Below are 6,000 nucleotides of genomic sequence, written 5' to 3'. Positions count from 1 at the left end.
CCTCGTTTAGCGGCGGGGATGCGGCAGATTACTTGGGAGCACTGAAGCGAACTATAAGGAAGCTTTTGCCGGCGAGGGCCACAAAATATTGTATCGAGGGCCGCAAATGGCCCGCGGGCCGTGAGTTTGAGACCCCTGCTTTAGAACCACTGTGCAGAGAGCTTTTTCTCCCCGTCCCTTACTTGTGTCTCTCAGGACGGGAAAAAAACATTTTTTTTCTGGACTGCCTGTGGAATGAAATGCCTTTGAAAGCGCCCCATCCTGACCTGATGACCTGCCGCTCAGAGGCCGGAGCCTCTCCTGCCTCTGTGTCGTCCCAGCCCTGATAGAATGCCTTGTTTAAATCGATGCCCAGTATTATGATGTTACATCTATTTCTGTGCCCTTTTTTATGGAAGGCTCTTTACTAGTAGGCTCTTCCTCTGTCTGTGTTTCGTACTATAATGCCCTACCTATTTGTGCCTGTTACGATTCTGTGTGTACCTGTACATCTGTGTCCACACTATCATGATGCCATAAATAGATGTGTGCTCTTTCTATAAATCTTCCCAGTAATATGAATAATATATGTATGTATATATATATAGAAGAAGTAAAGGGGAGAGGGCAGCACGGTGGCATAGTGGTTAGCGCTCTCGCCATTGCAAGTGCTGGGTCCCTGGTTCGAATCCCAGCCAGGTAAACATCTGCAAGGAGTTTATATGTTCTCCTGGTGTCTGCGTGGGTTTACTCCAGGCACTCCGGTTTCCTCCAACATCCCAAAAACATACAGATAAGTTAATTGGCTTCCCCCCCCCCAAAAAAAAATTGGCCCTAGACCATACATACACTGCACGATACATACATATGCCTATGGTAGGGACTAGGTTGTGAGCCCCTCTGAGGGACAGTTAGTGACAAGACAATATACTCTGTACAGCGCTGCGTAATATGTCGGTGCTATAGAAATACTTAAATAAAATATATATATATATATCCATATATATATATATATATATATATATATATATATATATATGTATATATATTCTATACCCGGCATTTTGATACCCAGCTCTTATCTGAGAGTCCAGTATTATTATGTCCTGCCTTTATCTGTACTCAGCATTTTGATGCCATGCCTCTATTTGTGCCCAGTATTATAATGCCATAGCTACATGCATTTGCTACATTATAGCAGGAGAAATCATACGAGAATTGATACATTGTAATGTCTCTGCATGCTGCACCTCGCCTGTCCACCTGGAGGGGTAATAATCCTGTAATTCCCCCCCCCCCCCCCCCCCCCCCTTGATGACTGATTGAAGTGTGTTGGTTAAACAGATCCCCCACACAGAGGAGGGGGCACTATGACAGCCCAGCCCCCTCCTCACGTCATCCATGAGATGGGCGTTTGATTGCTCAGGAAGGCAGAGAAGAAAAGACTCCAAGAGCTGCTGCTCCCTCCTCCTCCTCTGCTGCCTTTTCTCTGCTAAATCCAACTTTTAGCTGCTGCCTTCTGCCTGGGTGCAGGGGGACCCTGCATGGGGGTGCAGAGGGGGGAGCGCACAGGGGGTGCAGAGCTGCCCTCTCCTCTGCAGATTGGCTACCAGGGACGTCTCTAGTTTACTGCAATCAGGCCTTTCTGTGACCCCCCTGGATGTAGGGTGCAGAGAGATGCCCCGCATATCGGGGTGCAGCTGGCACGAGCTGCTGTGTGACTGATCGACGGATCCCCCAACCTGAGAAGTGCCTAAGCTGTGCTCCCCCAGCATGGCAAAGCAGCCCCCCAGGAACCAGCTGTGACCCCCTCCCAGGACTGCAGCCAGGATCCATGTACCCCTCATCTGCCATGAAGCTGCTCATCTGCTCCGGTGGCCCCTGTCTGTGGAGGTAAGACTGGTGGGCTCCCATTACACTCCCTGCCCCCAACCCTAAAATCCCCGACCCCCCTCCTTCCCCCAACCCTGGAGACTGATGACCTGTCCTGGGCTTGCTGTGTATATGGAGGGGTGCAACGTATCAACAGTGTTTAAAATATACTAGTACTATTGCATTATAGCAATATTGCTGTCTGGCTCCCTCTGTATGGAGTGCTAGGTTGTAAGTGCAAACCTGTACACCAGTATGTAAAGCCAGTGTATATGTATTTATATATAAGCCAGTGTGTATATATTTCACACTTACAGGGGCTGAATCCAGAATATGTGTTTACAGTCGTCTATGCACGGTGTGATCTGATATGGAAGTCTCCGTTCAGTTCTGCAATCTTCACTTGCCTGCAAAGCCTCATGAGCTGTCAGGGGTTAATATTAATCATCTGCTTTTTTTGGGGGGGGGGGGGCGGCAGTTTTAGGGTTAACATAAATGAACTGTGCCTGACTTCTCTGGGTACTGCAGGAAGGATGGGTGGGGAGGGATTGCTATTGTGTTTCTACTATCTGCAAGAAATATTATTCTAAACTCACTGCAACACCCCTTCTCTGCAAGATATTTGCAAAGGGGGAAGGGGTAGCAAGAAAATGTTAACCCATCAATGTCTCTGGTGGGGGATGGTGTTTGCAGTGCATACAGTGACCCTGAGCAGTGCAAACTGCTGTATGGAAGCTGTGTTGAGGTAAAGTTGCAGCCTGCAGGCCTTGTGTTGGGGTTGAACAAGCTTACTGCTGCTGAGATTTTGCTTGGATAGAATTCTGCTGAAACTCTGCAATGGTAACCTTTAATCGGATTGAAGTTAGTTTGCTTAACCCCTAGCCTGCCAGGGCTCAACAAGCCTTTGCTGCAAAGATCCCCTCCCCCACCCTGTAGAATGCGAAGAATCAGGGTGCCAGTTTCATCCTCCCGATGTGTGGCTCATCGTGGGGTCATCTCTTGTGCAGATTGCCTGTGTTAGTAACATGGTCCCCGAATCCGATGTTGCGGGGAAATAACGCACATTCTATTTTTATTGTTAAAACAACAGGCCTTCTTTTTTTTCCTTGTGTCTGGGTGGCTCTACAGTACATACTGCTGATATGTGCAAACAGAGCAGCCGGGAACAGCGCCCTCTGTTGGCTATATGGCGTCAGAGCAGCCAACAAGAGGATTTGGAAGCTGGCTGCTAAAATAGATTATGGGTCTATTTTGAGGAGCAGGGAAAAAAATAAATAATTTTGTACTGATAATGTGACGTGTTTATGATTGGGCAAAAAAGGCTGTCTTAGTTTGTTGTTTGGGAATGCTAGATTGGATGTGGAAGACAAGATCTGTGGGTTTGTGAATAGATCGGGCTTTGTTGTGTGTCTGCATAACTGTCTGCAAAGCTGGGGGAATTTTCACGATTTGAGACACAGAGTTCAGCAACTTTTAGGACAAAAAAAAAAAACCAAAGTATTTTCTCTTTATAAAAATATTGTATTTCCATTCCTAGTTGATAACTTCCAATGTGGCCCACTGTACATTTAAATATCGGTGGCCTACATATAGAAAAGCAGTGCTGCCACCACCTATCCACACACTGTAGAAGCCAGCGAGCAGTCATTTGCTGGCATCCAATTCTGCATCAGGTGACACTGCTGTCCAACTGGATGGCAGGTTGTCACCTGGGTAAGCTTCACTTTCTGGTGCACAAAGAGTTTCTTTGGGTGCCGCATGACTGAATGGCTGCTGCTGGGAATTCTCTTCTGGGCATGATTGGGGGGGAATCAATACCTAGATTCAATGTAATGTTTTTCAACATCATTTTATGTATGTTCCGGCCCCTCAGCAGTCTGAAGTAGGATAATCTGGCCCTTGACCGAAAAAGTTTGGGGACACCTGATTTAGATAGTTAAACTCATAAGGTCTGGCTTTGTAAGGTACACCTAGGTTCTAGAACATATTTCATACTGCAGATCTGGCCTGGATCATATTTCATTAGGGTTTGTTATTTTGTGGCAGTTTTCAACCTTGACGTGGGTCATATCAGTCAATAGCTGGTGCTGCTGAAAGGAGTGAAATAGCATGTCTGTGATGTTAGTTGCATACCACTTTCATAGCAAGATGAATGAGAAGGACATGGAGGCTGTCAAGTTTATTTCCTTTTAAACAATACCAGTTGCCTGGCTGTTGTCCTGATTCTGTCTCTCTAATTCTTTTAGCCATAGACCCTCAACAAGCCTAGGCAGATCAGGTTTTACTGGATTAGCCATATGCTTGTTCTAGGCTTTTGACTCACACTACTTACCCTAGAAGATCAACATGGCTGCCAGGCAACTGGCATTGTTTACAAGAAAATAAATTCGGCAGCCTCCATATCCCTCTCACCTCGGGTTCCCTTTAAAGGGAAACTGAAGTGTGTGGAATATGGAGGTCATTCTTTTGTAAACAATGCTGGCTGCCTGATCTGCCTCTAAAGCCTGGTACACACCTTCAGTTATGATTGGCTAATCACTGACCAATTTTACCACCCACATGTAGTATGAGAATTTTTACCTACACAATCTGTTCATAGTATTAAAAAGCTGTTGGCCTTCATACTACGTGGAGGCTGCAAACAAAATGAGGGCTTTGTTCACCTTATAAATCGCCAATGCTATCGCAAGTGCTAAGTGATATATTGAACGATTTTTAAAGCACTTTTCTAAGCGCTTTCAGAGCGATTTGCACTTAGAAAAGCGCTTTTGTATAGTGATGTTTTGAACTCTTTGCCCTGGAAATGAATAATTAGAATGTATTTATTCATCAAAAGTGCTCGGGAAATCGCCTTTCAAAGCACTTTTCAAGCACTTTGCGATTTCCCTATACTTTCTATTAAATCGCAAACGCTCTGAAAATGGTGCAGGAGCCGCGTTTGTGGTTGGATAGAAAGCTCATCGCTTATGTGAGAACACGTGCATAAGTTTTTAAAAAAAACCTGTAACTAAAAAAAAAAGTTCCCCTGGAGGGTACTCGCCTCAGGTGGGGGAAGTCTCCGGATCCTATCAAGGCTTCCCCTGTCCTCCTGTGTCCCACGGCTGTCTCGCTGTGCCCCTCCGAATAGCGGGGATGTAAATATTTACATTCCTGGCTCCAGCGCAGGCGCACTATCGGCTCTCCACTCGGAGATAGGTGGAAATAGCCAATCACTGTCAGTCCGTTCTACTGCGCAGGCGCAAGTCGCCTGCGTAGTAGAGCGGATCCAACAGAGATCGGCTATTTCCACCTATCTCCGTCCTGAGAGCTGTAACCGCGCCCCCGCTGGAGCCAGGGAAGGTAGATAAATCAGCGCTTATCAGCACTTGTCGGGGGAGGACTTTGGGAGGCTTCTGGGGAGCCAGCGCTGGACTGCCTGCGGTTACAGGGATGGGGAAAGCCTCATTGGAACCCTAAGGCTTCCCCCTCCTGAGGTGAGTACCCCCCAGGGAATGTTTTTCTTTTTGTTACAGAGTCTCTTTAATTGCACATGCACTTTGAAGGATTTTTAAAATCGCCAGCACTTAAAAAAAAAAAAGTGAAAACGCTCTTAGTGTGTGTACCAGGCTTTAAAGTGGTCCTGAACTCAGAAATTCCTCCCTGCTCTAAAAGATAAGCAATAGCATAATAACCTTTAAAGAAAAACATTTTGTTACAGCTGAGGAAAATCTTAAAATAAATCTCTGTTGTTTCTACTTATTTATTTTATTGTATTTATAAAGCGCCAACATATTACGCAGCGCTGGTCGCTGGACATTAGTTAAGATTACAGACAACATTTAGGGGTGACATACAGCAATAAGACAATACAGGAATAAATGCAAACCAGATCACGCAGCACAGTATGAGTACAAGGTAATGCTCAGTCCGTCACTGGATGGTAGCATGGAGATTAGGCAAATCGAGTTCACTCAAGAGTTATGTTAATAGAGGTGTATGAACAGGTAGGAAACACAAGGAGGAGGACCCTGCCAAAGGCTTTCAATATAGAAGGAGAGGTAGGGTACTTCCTGCATTCATGGAAGCAGACATATTATTAACATCCTGTGCTTTTGAAATAAGCTGATCTGCCATGACAGTCAGCTGACCGTAGCTGAAGGATCAAATTAA

At 45.7% G+C, this 6,000-nt stretch overlaps 1 protein-coding gene across 2 annotated transcripts in view; it reads left to right on the top strand.

Annotated features, from left to right (window-relative positions):
* The first annotated feature begins 1,405 nt into the window (after positions 1–1,405).
* The window catches only part of HIPK2 (homeodomain interacting protein kinase 2), a 109,662-nt gene continuing 105,067 nt past the window's right edge, over positions 1,406–6,000 (top strand). Inside the window, exon 1 of one of the 2 annotated variants that reach the window (XM_068277342.1) lies at positions 1,406–1,872. The gene's annotated coding sequence lies outside the window, so the exon portion shown is untranslated. The remainder of the gene's footprint in view (positions 1,873–6,000) is intronic. The other variant, XM_068277341.1, reaches the window with a different exon arrangement.

Source organism: Hyperolius riggenbachi, chromosome 3, assembly GCF_040937935.1.
Source record: "Hyperolius riggenbachi isolate aHypRig1 chromosome 3, aHypRig1.pri, whole genome shotgun sequence".
Lineage (NCBI taxonomy): Eukaryota > Metazoa > Chordata > Amphibia > Anura > Hyperoliidae > Hyperolius > Hyperolius riggenbachi.
This window is presented reverse-complemented; position numbering and strand designations above follow the sequence as displayed.